Source organism: Anomaloglossus baeobatrachus, chromosome 1 (assembly GCF_048569485.1).
Source record: "Anomaloglossus baeobatrachus isolate aAnoBae1 chromosome 1, aAnoBae1.hap1, whole genome shotgun sequence".
Taxonomy (NCBI): domain Eukaryota; kingdom Metazoa; phylum Chordata; class Amphibia; order Anura; family Aromobatidae; genus Anomaloglossus; species Anomaloglossus baeobatrachus.
In genome coordinates this window covers 359,739,774-359,756,014 of record NC_134353.1, presented here as the reverse complement: position 1 = coordinate 359,756,014, position 16,241 = coordinate 359,739,774, and the positions used below count along the sequence as shown (strand labels likewise).

Here is a 16,241-nt window from a genome sequence, read left to right as displayed (position 1 = left end):
ATTTGGCTAGCGTGTGTAATGAGAGTGTGTTCCTTTTTTTTCTCAGCAGCTGTCATCTGCCATTGATCTCTGCTACATGGCCGCTGACAGCAGCCACAGACAGAGCCGCACGATAAGAATGAAGTCGGATGAACTTTACTCGACTTCATTGTCATCCCGCGGCTCTCTCTGTGTGGCATCATGGCCTGATTTTCGGTCACCGGTGAAGATCTCACCGGTGACCGCAAATCCCGAGTGACCCGCGCGATCAGCGGTGCCTTCACTGAGGTTACCCGCGGCCACAGCAGAAATCCTCCCGCTGAGATCTGTGGCCGCGGGTAACCTGAGTGACGTCATCGCTGATAGCGCGACTCACTTCAGTCGCTGCGGGGAGCTCACAGAGAGCGGTCGTGGTCTGTGACCGGTCTCTGTCAGCTTCTGATGTAGCAGAGCTGACAGCGTCGAGGGACCTCTGTGGATTACGTCGGACATGGAAGGGTATTTGGGGACTTGAATAAAGTGGTGAAAGAGGTTGTTTTTTTTTGTTATTTATTTCAAATAAAGAATTTTTTGGTGTATGTCTTCATTTACTTTATCTTACAGGTTAATCAATGAAGGTATCTCGGGGAGACGCCTGCCATGATTAATCTAGGACTAAAGGCCACTTTACACGCTGCGATATCGGTACCGATATCGCTAGCGTGGGTACCCGCCCCCATCGGTTGTGCGACATGGGCAAAATCGCTGCCCGTGGCGCACAACATCGCCCGGTACCAGTCACACTACTTACCTGCTCTTAGACGTCGCTGTGACCGGCGAACCACCTCCTTTCTAAGGTGGCGGTCCGTGCGGCATCACAGCGACGTCACTAAGCGGCCGCCCAATCAAAGCGGAGGGGTGGAGATGAGCGGGAAGTAACATCCCGCCCACCTCATTCCTTCCGCATTGCGGGCAGCAGCAGGTAAGGTGAGTTTCCTCGCTCCTGCGGCGTGATGTGTGCTGCCACAGGAGCGACGAACTACATCATACTCACTGCAGCAGCGATATTTGAGAAGTGACCCCCATGTCAACGAGGAGCGATTTTGTAACGATCCAAAATCGCTCCTTGGAGTCACACACAACGAGATCGCTACAGCGGCCGGATGTGCGTCACAAAGAAGGGAATTTTGTTTACTTACCGTAAATTCCTTTTCTTCTAGCTCCAATTGGGAGACCCAGACAATTGGGTGTATAGCTACTGCCTCCGGAGGCCACACAAAGCACTACACTAAAAAGTGTAAGGCCCCTCCCCTTCTGGCTATACACCCCCCCGTGGGATCACGGGCTCCTCAGTTTTAGGGCAAAAGCAAGAAGGAGGAAAGCCAATAACTGTTTTAAAGACAAATTCAATCCGAGGAACAACATCGGAGAACTGAACTCTTCAACATGAACAACATGTGCACCCGAAAAAACAAAATCCCTAAGAAAACAGGGCGGGTGCTGGGTCTCCCAATTGGAGCTAGAAGAAAAGGAATTTACGGTAAGTAAACAAAATTCCCTTCTTCTTTGTCGCTCCTAATTGGGAGACCCAGACAATTGGGACGTCCAAAAGCAGTCCTTGGGTGGGTAAAAGAATACCTCGTGATAGGGCCGTCAAACAGCCCTTTCCTACAGGTGGGCCACCGCCGCTTGAAGGACTTGTCTACCTAGGCTGGCATCCGCCGAAGCGTAGGTATGCACCTGATAATGCTTGGTAAAAGTGTGCAGACTCGACCAGGTAGCCGCCTGGCACACCTGCTGAGCCGTAGCCTGGTGCCGTAATGCCCAGGACGCACCCACGGCTCTGGTAGAATGGGCCTTCAGTCCTGATGGAATCGGAAGCCCAGCAGAACGGTAGGTGTGAAGAATTGGTTCCTTGATCCACCGCGCCAGGGTGGATTTGGAAGCTTGCGACCCCTTACGCTGACCAGCGACAAGGATAAAGAGTGCATCCGAGCGGCGCAGGGGCGCCGTGCGGGAAATGTAGATCCTGAGTGCTCTCACCAGATCCAATAAATGCAAACCTTTTTCAAATTGGTGAACTGGATGCGGACACAAAGACGGTAAAGTGATATCCTGGTTGAGATGAAAGGAGGATACCACCTTAGGAAGAAATTCTGGAATTGGACGCAGAACTACCTTGTCCTGGTGAAATACTAGGAAGGGAGATCTGCATGATAACGCCGCCAGCTCGGACACTCTCCGAAGAGACGTGACCGCCACTAGAAAGGCCACTTTCTGTGAAAGACGAGAAAGGGAAACATCCTTCAAAGGCTCGAAAGGCGGCTTCTGGAGAGCAATTAGGACCTTGTTCAGATCCCAGGGCTCCAACGGCCGCTTGTAAGGGGGGACGATATGACAAACCCCTTGCAGGAACGTGCGTACCTGAGGAAGTCGCGCTAGGCGCTTCTGAAAAAATACGGATAGCGCGGAGACTTGACCTTTAAGGGAGCCGAGCGACAAACCTTTTTCCAACCCAGACTGCAGGAAGGAAAGAAAAATAGGCAATGCAAATGGCCAGGGAGAAACTCCCTGAGCAGAGCACCAAGATAAGAATATCTTCCACGTCCTGTGGTAGATCTTGGCGGAGGATGGTTTCCTAGCCTGTCTCATGGTGGCAACCACTTCATGAGATAAACCTGAGGCCGCTAGGATCCAGGACTCAATGGCCACACAGTCAGGTTCAGGGCCGCAGAATTCAGATGGAAAAACGGCCCTTGAGACAGCAAGTCTGGACGGTCTGGCAGAGCCCACGGTTGGCCTACCGTGAGGTGCCACAGATCCGGGTACCACGACCTCCTTGGCCAGTCTGGAGCGACGAGGATGGCGCGGCGGCAGTCGGCCCTGATCTTGCGCAGCACCCTGGGCAACAACGCCAGAGGTGGGAACACATAAGGTAGCCTGAACTGCGACCAATCCTGAACTAGGGCATCTGCCGCCAGAGCTCGGTAATCGTGGGATCGCGCCATGAAAACCGGGACCTTGTTGTTGTGCCGTGACGCCATCAGGTCGACGTCCGGCATCCCCCAGCGGCGACAGATCTCCTGAAACACGTCCGGGTGAAGGGACCATTCCCCTGCGTCCATGCCCTGGCGACTGAGAAAGTCTGCTTCCCAGTTTTCCACGCCTGGTATGTGAACTGCGGATATGGTGGATGCCGTGTCTTCCACCCACGTCAGAATCCGCCGGACTTCCTGGAAGGCCTGCCGACTGCGTGTTCCCCCTTGGTGGTTGATGTATGCCACCGCTGTGGAGTTGTCCGACTGAATTCGGATCTGCTTGCCTGCTAGCCACTGCTGGAAGGCTTGTAGGGCAAGATAGACTGCTCTGATTTCCAGAACATTGATTTGAAGGGTGGACTCTTTCCGAGTCCACGTACCGTGAGCCCTGCGGTGGAGAAACACTGCTCCCCACCCTGACAGGCTCGCGTCTGTCGTGACCACCGCCCAGGATGGGGGTAGGAACGACTTTCCTTTCGACAATGAGGTGGGAAGAAGCCACCACCGGAGAGAGTCCTTGGCTGTCTGAGAGAGGGAGACATCCCTGTCGAGGGATGTCGACTTCCCGTCCCATTGGCGGAGAATGTCCCATTGAAGTGGACGCAGATGAAACTGCGCGAAAGGAACTGCTTCCATTGCTGCTACCATCTTCCCTAGGAAGTGCATGAGGCGCCTCAAGGGGTGCGATTGGCCCTGAAGGAGAGATTGCACCCCTGTCTGTAGTGAACACTGTTTGTCCAGTGGAAGTTTCACTATCGCTGAGAGAGTATGAAACTCCATGCCAAGATATGTTAGTGATTGGGTCGGGGTTAGATTTGACTTTGAAAAGTTGATAATCCACCCGAAACCCTGGAGAGTCTTCAGTGCCACGTTCAGGCTGTGCTGGCATGCCTCTTGAGAGGGTGCCTTGATAAGTAGATCGTCCAAATACGGAATCACAGAGTGACCTTGCGAGTGCAGGACTGCCACTACTGCTGCCATAACCTTGGTAAAGACCCGAGGGGCTGTCGCCAGCCCGAAAGGTAGAGCTACGAACTGCAGGTGTTCGCTTCCTACAACGAAGCGTAGAAAACGCTGATGCTCTGGCGCAATCGGCACGTGGAGATAAGCATCCTTGATGTCTATTGATGCTAGGAAATCTCCTTGAGACATTGAGGCGATGACGGAGCGGAGGGATTCCATCCGGAACCGCCTGGTTTTCACGTGTTTGTTGAGCAGCTTTAGATCCAGGACGGGACGGAACGACCCGTCCTTCTTTGGCACCACAAACAAATTGGAGTAAAAACCGCGACCTCGTTCCTGAAGAGGAACGGGAGTCACCACTCCTTCCGCCTTTAGGGCGGACACCGCTTGCAGAAGAGCATCTGCTCGGTCGGGAGGTGGAGAAGTTCTGAAGAAGCGAGTTGGAGGACGAGAACTGAACTCTATCCTGTACCCGTGAGACAGAATGTCTCTCACCCAACGGTCTTTGACCTGTGACAGCCAAATGTCGCCAAAGCGGGAGAGCCTGCCACCGACCGAGGATGCGGAGAGAGGAGGCTGACAGTCATGAGGAAGCCGTCTTGGTAACGGTTCTTCCGGCTGTCTTTTTTGGTCGTGATTGAGTCCGCCAAGAATCTGAGCCCCTCTGATCCTTTTGAGTCCTTTTGGACGAGGAGAATTGGGACCTGCCTGAGCCTCGAAAGGACCGAAAACCAGACTGTCCCCTCCTCTGTTGGGGTTTGTTTTGTCTGGGTTGAGGTAAGGATGAATCCTTACCCTTGGAGTGTTTAATGATTTCATCCAAACGCTCACCAAACAGTCGGTCACGAGAAAAAGGCAAACTGGTTAAGCACTTCTTGGAAGCAGAATCTGCCTTCCATTCTCTCAACCACAAGGCTCTACGTAAAACCACGGAGTTGGCAGACGCCACTGCCGTACGGCTCGTAGAGTCTAGGACAGCATTAATCGCGTAAGACGCGAATGCAGACATTTGAGAGGTCAAGGGCGCCACCTGCGGAGCAGATGTACGTGTGACCGTGTCGACCTGTGTAAGCCCAGCTGAAATAGCTTGGAGTGCCCATACGGCTGCGAATGCTGGCGCCAACGACGCTCCAATAGCTTCATAGATGGATTTCAACCAGAGCTCCATCTGTCTGTCAGTGGCATCTTTAAGTGCCGCCCCATCTTCCACTGCAACTAAGGATCTAGCTGCAAGCCTGGAGATTGGAGGGTCCACCTTGGGACACTGGGTCCAGCCCTTGACCACGTCAGGGGGAAAAGGATATCGTGTATCTTTAAGCCGTTTGGAGAAACGCTTATCTGGATAAGCGTGGTGTTTCTGGATAGCGTCTCTAAAGTCAGAGTGGTCCAGAAAAGTGCTCAATTTACGCTTGGGATACCTGAAATGGAATTTCTCCTGCTGTGAGGCTGACTCCTCCGCAGGAGGAGCTGGTGGAGAAATATCTAACATTCTATTGATGGACGCTATAAGATCATTCACTATGGCGTCACCATCAGGTGTATCCAGATTGAGAACGGTCCCAGGATCAGAATCCTGATCAGCCACATCCGCCTCATCACACAGAGAGTCGTCCAGCTGGGACCCTGACCAGTGTGATGAAGTTGAGGGCCGCTCATAGCGAGCCCGCTTAGGCCGTCTGGGACTGTCGTCCGAGTCAGAGTCGTCACCCTGGGGTGTATGCGACACCTCCTGAGCTCGGGAGTGTTCCAGCTGAGGGGGACCAGGGAGCAATGATTCAACAGTGCCCATGGTCTGAGTTACTGGTCTAGACTGCAATGTTTCAAGAATTTTAGACATAGTCATAGACAATCTGTCAGCAAAAACTGCAAACTCCGTCCCTGTCACCTGGACAGCATTCACAGGTGGTTCTCCCTGGGTCACCTCTAGCAGCGGCCCTGGCTGAGCAAGTGCCACAGGGGCCGAGCACTGCACACAATGGGGGTCAGTGGAACCTGCCGGTAGAGCAGCCCCACATGCGGTACAAGCAGCATATAAAGTCTGTGCCTTGGCACGTTTGCTTTTTGCGGACGACATGCTGTTGTCTGCCTTGAGTAACCTAGGAGGGTATATAGCAGAGAGTCACCAGCGACCGTACAGTGTAATGTATAGCATGCAAGCACAAAAATACAAAGTACACTTCGGCACAAGTGGGGGTGAGCCCTTGAGGGCTGCTTACCGCCCGCTGAAAAGCGGGTGTGAGGTCGCAGAATCCCGTGTCTGGGTCTCCCAGTCTCCCCTCTCCAGCTCAGCGTGCAGACAGGAATGGCTGCCGGCGTCCTGTGAGGAGGGGCGGACCGTGGGCGTGCCACAAACAAAGTGCGGGAAACTGGCGTCCCACTGTGCCCAGTGTGAGGGTTGGAGTATGTAAAGCAGACTCCAGCCCTCAGCGCTGATGGTCTGTACAGCGTCCCGCCCTCCCCCTGACTGGCAGGTCTGGGGGCGGGAACGAAACGAACCAGGCCGCAAAAGCCGGGGACTGTAGTAATAAGCGCGGCCGTCATACATGCACGGCTAGCGCGGAAGTCCCCGGCGCACCACAAGTCCCAGCCGCGTCGCAGTGAAAACTGACCCCAGCGGCCGGCGCGGCCGTTCGTACTAAGTCTACTCACTCAGCAGCGCTGTAGTGAGGAATGGCACAAGCGCAGCAGCGCTGATGTCCCCGGCGCACTAACACGCCCAGCATGCTGCGGTGTGCGCGCGGTATGCCCGGGGACACAGAGTACCTTAACGAAGCAGGGCCCTGTCCCTGACGATACTCAGCTCCATATCCAGCCGATTCTCCGGGGGCTGTGGAAGGAGCACGGTCTCAGTGCCTGGAGACCGGTAAAGTCCCACTTCACCCAGAGCCCTAATGGGGATGGGGAAGGAATCAGCATGTGGGCTCCAGCCTCCGTACCCGCAATGGGTACCTCAACCTTAACAAACACCGCCGACAGAAAGTGGGGTGAGAAGGGAGCATGCTGGGGGCCCTAGTATGGGCCCTCTTTTCTTCCATCCGACATAGTCAGCAGCTGCTGCTGACTAAACAGTGGAGCTATGCGTGGATGTCTGACCTCCTTCGCACAAAGCATAAAACTGAGGAGCCCGTGATCCCACGGGGGGGTGTATAGCCAGAAGGGGAGGGGCCTTACACTTTTTAGTGTAGTGCTTTGTGTGGCCTCCGGAGGCAGTAGCTATACACCCAATTGTCTGGGTCTCCCAATTAGGAGCGACAAAGAAATCCATGACCCCCAACGAGATCGCTGTAGCGATCTCGTAGCGTGTAAAGCCCGCTTTAGTGGCAGCTATGGGCTGCTGCCATTAACTCCTTATTACCTCGATTGCCAACGCACCAGGGCAATTCGGGATGGCCGGGTACAGTCCCGGGACTGTCACTTCTCATGGATGTGGCTATTCCGGGCGGCTGCTGGCTGATATTGTTAGGGTGGGGGGCTCCCCATAACATGGGGCTCCCCATCCTGAGAATACCAGCCTGCAGCCATGTGGCTTTACCCTGGCTGGTATTAAAATTGGGGGGACCACACGCCGTTTTTTTTAAATTATTTATTTATTTTTTTAACTGCATGATATAGACCCGTCCACCGGCAGCTGTGATTGGTTGCAGTGAGACAGCTGTCACTCATCGTGTGGGCGTGTCTGACTGCAACAAATCATAGGCGCCGGTGGGCGGGGAAAGCAGGGAATATGAGATTGAATAGTGAGCGGCCGGCTTTTTCAAAAGAGGAGAAGCCGCCAGAGTAGTGTGACCACCGTGCCGGTGATCGGGGATCGGTAAGTATGAGAGAGAGACAGAGCGACCGAGAGAAAATAGAGACCGAGAGGGAGAGACCGACTGACATTAATCGCATGTTTCTCAAAACACGGGAAATGAGTGAGGTCTCACAATGTCGATCAATCTCTATAATTAACCGACATTGTGAGACCTCACTTACTTCCAGTGTTTTGAGAACCATGCGATTAATGTATTTAGAAAAACGAATGTCACTAGGATGGTGTGAGTGCCGGTCCGGGTGACATGCATTTTTTTCACGCTCCCATAGAGTTGCATTGGAGAGACTCGTGTGAGAAACTGCGTCCGATTTGGACTGAAAAAAAAAAAAAAAAAAAAAAAGGTCGCAGATGAGAGCTGAATCATTGAATAACATGTGTCCAAGTGTAATGCGAGAATTTCTCGCATTGCACTACTGCGAGAAACTCGCAAGTGAGAAGCCGCCCTTAAGGAAACTGGCGCCCAGAGGTGGCTCGTGTGCAGATGAGATCTTGAGCAGAGAGCTCCATCTGTGCATCCGCCAACTTCAGGCACCTTTATTTGAAGCCTGCACCACTGACAGCATTGTCATTGAACCGAGAGCTCAATGTGCGCATGCGCCGACTAAGAGCCATTTCTTTGAAGCGGCACCGCCGGCAGAGCATGTCACCTGCTGCACCGCCCTGCTCCACACAGCCCCCACCGCAGTTAGCACAGAGCATCGGTGACACCCACCGCACCGCCCTGCTCTACACAGCCACCATGGAGCCCGTAGTCAGCACAGCCCCCACCGCAGACAGCACAGCCCCTGCCTTTTGGGACTCCACTCCACCACCGCTGCGGCCCCCCTCTGGTAAGACACCACCGGAGTATAAGACAGACCACCCCCCCTTTTTTTCACCTTTTCCATCTTTAAATCTGGGGTGCGTCTCATAATCCAGTGCATCTTATAAAACGAAAAATACGGTATATTATTGTATTCTGTGTGTCCAAGGAAGGAAATGTTCAGCACTTCCCTTGCTTTATAATTCTCTAATAAAATTACACTGTATATATCAGGGTGTTTTTTTTTCGACATTTCATATTTTATCACCTATTGTTCGTCACGTTAACGTGTTTTAATTATCTCCAACACTTTCGTATTATCCGACGCACGCTCTTCTATACAATTAAGGCCCCGTTACACGCAACGACGTATCTAACGATATATCGCCAAGGTCACGGATTCCGTGACGCACATCCGGCATCATTAGCGACGTCGTTGCATGTGACACCAACGAACGGCCGTTAACGATGGAAAATACTCACCAAATCGTCCATCATTGACACGTCGTTCATTTTCAAAAAATCGTTGATTGTTGAGGGCACAGGTTGTTCATCGTTCCTGTGGCAGCACACATCGCTATGTGTGACACCTCGGGAACGACGAACTACAGCTGCCGGCAATGATGAAGGAAGGAGGTGGGCGGGATGTTACGGCCGCTGATCTACGCCCCTCCGTTTCTATTGGGCGGCCGCTTAGTGACGCCGCTGTGACGCCGCACGAACCTCCCCCTTAGAAAGGAGGCGGTTCGCCGGCCACAGCGACGTCGCTAGGCAGGTAAGTCCGTGTGACGGCTCCTAACGATATTGTGCGCCACGGGCAGCGAATTTGCCTGTGACGCACAAACGACGGGGGCGGGTACGCTCGCTAGCGATATCACTAGCGATATCGCTGCGTGTAAAGCCACCTTAAGTCTCACACCCACTGCATCATACTCGTTTTGAAAGCCAGAAGCCTTAGGTACTTCTGAGATTGATGCACACACCCCTTACTAGCAATCATTACATTGGATACCTGGTTTTATAAAACAAAAAAAAAACAAAAAAAAAAAAAACACCTCTCTCACTGGGTTTAGATGACCCTCTCTGATGAAGATATACAAAACGTACGTCAGGGGGCCTTAGCTGCTCATACTGCAGTCTGGTGGTAATGTACCTTTCAAATTTTGCTTATTAAGCCCTCTACCATAGTTTACTGCGCGCTGAACTTTGCAAATACTTTACAGCATTAAACACTTTAATAATGTGAAAACAGCCTAGCATTTGCACATTGCGCTCAGGAACCATCCTTTTTTTCAGCATCAGACCCTTTATACATGAAAACATTGTTTCTCCCTTCCTCATTCCAGCCCCCCATCCACATTGGTATAAAAATAGATGAATACTGTGGGGGGAGGTGTCAAAAATTCATTTTGATATAGGGGTGTACTGTGTTTTTTTGCAGTGTGGCTTCCATTATTCCTGGTTCACTATATAATGCTGAACCTGTCATAAGTAGTCATGGGCGGACCCGGACTGTAAAAGTCCGGATCCAAGCGGTTTCAAAATTGCCTGGGTGCTGGGCCCGGGATTCCGGCACTCAAGAAAATTAAAAAAAAAAATAAAGAAAATAACAATGAAACAAATGATTCATACTTGCCAAGGCTCCGGACGTCTGTACACTGCTCCCGCAGCCTCCCTGGGCCACTCATACATATGCACTACTTTCCCCAACCACCAATGGCCTTTGTAATTCGTTGCAGTCAGATGCACCCCCAGCCTGTGTGACAGCGTCTGCCTGCAACCAGTCATCGCTAATCGTGGCTCATTCATTCTCTCCCTGGAGCTCACAACAAGCAATCATGCTCTATGACGCTCGCTGTGACTGAGATGTAGCAGAGCTGGGAATCGTCGTGGGACCTTGTGTGGATTACGTCGGACCTGCAAGGGTGTTTAGGGGGTTAATAAAGTGGTGAATGAGGGTGTTTTTTGTATTTTATTCCAAATAAAGGGTTTTTCGGTGTATTTATTTACTTTCACTTATAGATTAGCGATGGGGGGAGGTCTCAGACACCTGCCATCACTAATCTAGGGCTTAATAGCAGCTGTGGGCTATTATTAACCCCTTATTACGCTGATTGCCACTGCCCCAGGGCAACGGGAAGAATCGGGTAAAGTGCCAAGATTGTCACATTTAATGGATGTGATAATCTTTGGCAGGTTGCTATTTTTAGGCCGATGGGGCCCCCAGCTGTCAGGCTTTATCTTGGCGGAGTATCAAAATTGGGGGATTTTTTTAAATTATTAAAGAAAAAAAAAAAAAAAGCCGTATGGCACAGGGTTTGGGCTGCAGCCATTGGCCGTGGGCTTTATCTGTGCTGGTGTCATACTATGGGGTGACCCTACGCCGAATTTTTCATTTACTTATTTATTTTTACTGAGGGGTTGAGTCACACTGACAACTCAAAATCTTGCATTGCACTCGACACCATGTAAGACAATGCTGCAGCTCAGCTAATCGGACTGAAAAAAAAAAATGCTGCGATTGTGGCCTGTGTTAATACTCGCGCGAATCACACACAAGTGTAAGTCGCATCACCCGGAATGGCGTGCCACTCTCTGGACATTAGCGTGCAGCTGCATAAAAATACATGCAGATGCATGCTCCTCTCCAGAGAACGGCAGGCCGTGCAGGGTGATGCGAGTCACACGCAAGTGTAACACCGGCCTGTCTGCGAGTCTCCTATCACTTGCACCCAGCGTCGGACTGGCTACTGGAGAAACTGCCAGTAATACCAGTCCTGGCCGCGGTTACCTGGATTGAACTCAGGAGCTCTCACCTGAGCTGCGGAGTTCAGCCCGGCCTGTCCACAGCTGTCATGGACTGAACTGTGATAGCTGGGGAATCAGTCGGCACTGGCAGTTCAGTCCTGCAAACCCAGAGTTCAGTTCAGGCTGCACTCTGGAGCTCAGGTGAGAGCTCCGGAGTTCAGTGCAGGTAACCGCGGACTGGTATTACTGGCAGTTTCTATGGTAGCCAGTCCGGCACTGCTTGCACCCATACAAGTCTAGGGGGGCGAGAGAAACATCGGTCTGCACACGGAGGTTATCTAAGTGCAGTGCAATATACTCACAGGCTGACGATGGGGTGGGATTAATACCTCCCTCTTCTCCGAAACTGTCATCTAATCGCAGGATCGGGTCACAGTCACATGACACTCAGATCACGCTTGCAGCAGAGCCTGAGCTGAGGGTCATTAGCAAATCTCATCCGATGCTCTCGCTTGCGATGCCATACGCCAGTGTGACCCCCAACATACGATATAGACGAGCATAGTGCCTGTGAATTGAAGCAGTCACGCTGCCACTCAGTGTGGGGGCACAGCTGACTGCAACCAATCACAGGCACAGCTGGGTGGGGAAAGCAGTGCATATTCAATGAAGGCTGCTCCAGAAGTGAAAATCCGACCTGGAAGCAGCTTACCGTCATGACAGATCATTGATGAGTACAGCACACTCGCTCCTATTTCTCTATCCCTTCTACCAACCTTTTTATTCTCTGGTTTCTGATCCCCATAGACTTATATGGGGACCATATTCCAGATCAGAACAGGGTTTTAAAAGACAACAGGGTCCCGCTGGTCCCGGTTTTCTGCAAGTCCACCCAGCTCTAGTCATAAGGTACGAAGCCTGGATGGCAAAAAGACATGCCCCAGCTACTGACTTCAGCAGCGAACAAGAGACCTACCCCGTTCAGTAACAGGCCACACCTCTTTACTACTGTAGAACTAAAACTAGTGGATAAATGGTAGAAGGTCGAGAACTAGCATCGCATACCGCGTATGCGACGCGACCGTCTCCTTCTCTCCTGCCACGCCTCCTCTCCTGTGGATTCGCCTGCCTTCTGCTGGCCGCTTTCCTGTGCGTCACGCACCCGCCAATATTAAATGCTGCAGTGTAGTGCCAGTGATTAACTCTTACACCCCCAGCCATATACAGCTAGCTGTATACTGATTGGAGAGCTGTATACCCTCCGGGGAGATAGGAGAGCGAGTTGTATACCCTTGGGGAGGCGGGAGGGGGAGAGCTGTATACCCTCGGGGGAGGGGGGGGGGATGTATTCCCTTGAAGGGGGGGGGGGGGTCAGCTGTATTCCCTTGGGGAGGGTCAGCTGTATACCCTTGGACGGGATGGGGGGGTGTCAGCTGTATACCCTTGGACGGGGTTGGGGGGTGGGTCAGCTGTATACCCTTGGATGGGGTTGGGGGGGTGGGTCAGCTGTATACCCTTGGGGGGAGGGGGATTGGCTGTATACCCTGGGGGGGCTCAGCTGTATATCCTGGGGGGGGGGGGTAGAAGCTGTATATCCTTGGGGGGGGGGGGAAACGCTCCTTGGTGCAACATGTCCCTTTTGTCACATTATTTTTCAGGGTACCATAATTTCTGTCCAGGCCTATTTGAGTTCTATATTTTTAAACATTTTGTGGAAGCAGAAAAGCAGCAATGTCTGACTTTCTTTTGTTCACTTTCATAGATTTTTTATTTATTATTACTTTTGTCAGATTCAAGTTATTTCTGTGACCATTTTGTTTTTTTCTTTCATTAAACGAGGGGTACCGACAATTTTGACCACGTGTGTAGAGTCATTACAAACAGAGGGAATTGTTTCAAGTGTTTATTTCTGTTAATGTTGATGCTGATGACTTACAGCCAATGAAAACCCAAAAGTCATTATTTCAGAATATTATAAAAATTAACCCTGAACACCTGCACAGGATTCCTAAGCATTTAAAATGGTCCCTAAGGGGGCTTTCAAACCAGTGCTTTTCCAGTGCTAAATAGTGTGATTTTAAAGCACTTGGAAAACCACTCAAAACAGCGTTAGGAAAATAGCCGTTTTATTACAATGTACGCCTATGGACTTAAAAGCAATAGCGCCTTTAAGGCCACATTGACACAAGAACTGTTCCTGAGCTCTTCTTTCAGACGCTGTTAGGCTATGTGCCCACGGGACCTTGTACCCACAGATTTTGCAGTGGAAAACCTACGGATTTATCTGGATTTTCCAGATAAATTTGCAGGTTTTAGCAAGTACAGACACTCCCCATGTTATCCTATGGGGACATGGGGAGTGCTGTGTCCATGCTGCGGTATGTGCGGCTGTTGAATATGCTGCGGATGTCCCACAGCCGCACATAACGGCATGTTAATTATTCCTGCGGAAATCCCGGCCCTCCATTATGGAGATAGAGGCCGGGGCTTCCGCAGGTAAGTCGCACGAATGTCCGCAGGTTTTCTGCAGATATTTTGCTGGAATCCCGTAGCTATGGATAGCTGCGGATACCGGGGAGCTGCTGTGGGAAACCTGCGGACGTACCTGCGGATATATCCTCAGGTACAAGGTCCCGTGGGCACATTTAGCCTGAAAGTGCCTGTGAAAAGCACGGTTGTGAAAGCAGCCTAAGGTCAGTTAAACACTAGCGCTTTTTTCAGCGCTAATCATCACGTTTTCCAGCAGCGATTAGAATGTAAAATAGAACATGGGATTAAAAAAAAAATCTGAAGGAAAAGCTGCCGCTTTTCAAGGCAGCATTGACTAAAGCAGGAATACGCTCCAGTGGGAAAACTATGCGCTTGTCTTGAGTGCTATGCGCTCGAACAAAAGCACTACTGTGAAAGCCCCCTTACATGGCTTTCACACTAGCGCTTTTTCAGGATCGCTTAGGAAAGGCGCCACACTTTTCCAGACGGAGAGTGCCCCCGGTGTATTCAAAGCCACTGGTAAAAAGCACCCGCTTTTCCTGGCGCCAATTTAAAATCTTTTCCTGGGTTCTATTTTCCAGCACTAATCGCCGCTGCCAAATCGCAGCAATTACCGATGGAAAAAGCGCTCATGTGAAATTAGCCGAAGGCCTCTTTCACACCAGCGCTTTTGAGAGCGCTAATCGTGGCGATCTCTCTCTCTCGACATGTGTTCACTGGCTGGAGAACAGGCGCCAGGAAGTCAGAAATGAAACTGAAAGTATCGGAGCGGATGCAGTTTTATTCGTCGGATACCGAATGGTGCGAATAGCCTGTTATCCGTCGGATACCGAATAGCGGCGAATACATTTGCTCATCCCTATTAATATTACTTCTTATGGCCTTTTAAGCCCTAGCGCTTAAAAATATTTAGGGCATAAGCTATTTTCCAGCCCTGAGCGCTGGAAAATAGCTCATGTATTGCTCTGGCGCTCTGTTGACTACAGCTTTTTTGCGCGCTTTCGCGGGCGCTTTTTCGCTCACTTTTCATGGTTTTTCAGAGATCTCATGACACTTTGCAAAGGGTCATGGGATATCCTGAAAATACAGCAAAAAAAAGCGCGTTTTTGTAAGTGCGCACAAACCGCGTTGCTAAAGCGCACAATATTGGCGCTTTAAAAGCACGCGATTTTGGCACTTTTAAAGCACACGCTATTAATCCTGTTTAAAGCGCCAAAATGAAAGCCTCCTTGGGTCTCTTTCGCGAGCGCTGATCACTGCGATTTTGCAAGCGGCGATTAGCGCTCGTAAAAGGGCTCAATGAATGGGAGTTTTTACATAATGAAAATTAATGTCAGAAAAAGCGCTCACACTTAGCACGAGCGCTGGAAAATCTTTGTGCCATGAGTCTATTTTCCAGAAAGCGCTGGAAATTAGCCCATGTTCTTCAATGGGGCTGTGGCGATTTTCTGAACACTTTTTACAAGCGCTTTGCTGAGTGCAACATGGGCGCTTTTCATAGGGCTTTTCCAGACATGGGCTGCAAGTGTCACATTTCCTGTTATGCCACTCATGAACAACAGACATCAGAAGCCACTCATGTGTACAGCCCCTCATATATACTGCCACCCCATGTATGCGACCCCCCATGTCTCCGTATAGTGCCCTTATGTGTCGGTGTATAGCTCCTCCCATTGCTCCATAAGAATCTCCCCCAATGTACACCGTTCCCCCCTCAAGGGTATACAGCTTCCTTCCCAAGGACTACAAGAGGCAGAAGAGGAATCCAGCAATGACATCCAAGTAAAAATAGTAGAAATATATTTAATCCATTTAAAAATAAATAATAAAATCAAGACAAAAATATTAGAGAGGACATGTTTCGGACTGTGTCCTTATTCAGAGTCTGAATAAGTCTGAATCAGGACACAGTCCGAAACACGTCTATTCTAATTTTTTGCCTTGATTTTATTATCTATTTTTAAATGGATTGAATAAAATTCGACTATTTTTAATTGGATGTCGTTGCTGGATTCCTCTTCTGCCTCCTGTAGTCCTTGGGGGGGAAGCTGTATACCAATGAGGGGGGACCTGTGTACATTGAAGGGGATTCATATGGAGAAATGGGAGGAGCTATGTACCGACACATAAGGGCACTATACGAAGGCATGGGGGGGGTCGCATACATGGGGTGGCTGCATGTATGAGGGGGGGATGAACTGCTCTGCACATATGGTGGTTACCGATATATAAACACAGTACATTTAGGAAGTGGTCACTTACTAGAGTCTCCGAGGACAACAACAAACTTGTTGTGTAGTAACTGACGCGCATCTGCTTAACGGAAGCACCCCATCATCCAAAACCTACAGGAAAACACACAGACACAGCTGTCACTGGAAGCACCGCATAGAACAACTTCCTGCAGGATCTTATGACTAGAGGCGGTCCT

The 16,241-nt window shown here is 50.7% G+C and overlaps 1 protein-coding gene across 1 annotated transcript in view; it reads right to left on the bottom strand.

Annotated features, from left to right (window-relative positions):
• Positions 1-16,149, bottom strand: part of LOC142292775 (PC-esterase domain-containing protein 1A-like) — a 49,981-nt gene extending 33,832 nt beyond the window's left edge. Inside the window, exon 1 of the mRNA XM_075337791.1 lies at positions 16,073-16,149. The gene's annotated coding sequence lies outside the window, so the exon portion shown is untranslated. The remainder of the gene's footprint in view (positions 1-16,072) is intronic.
• Positions 16,150-16,241: the final 92 nt, after the last annotated feature.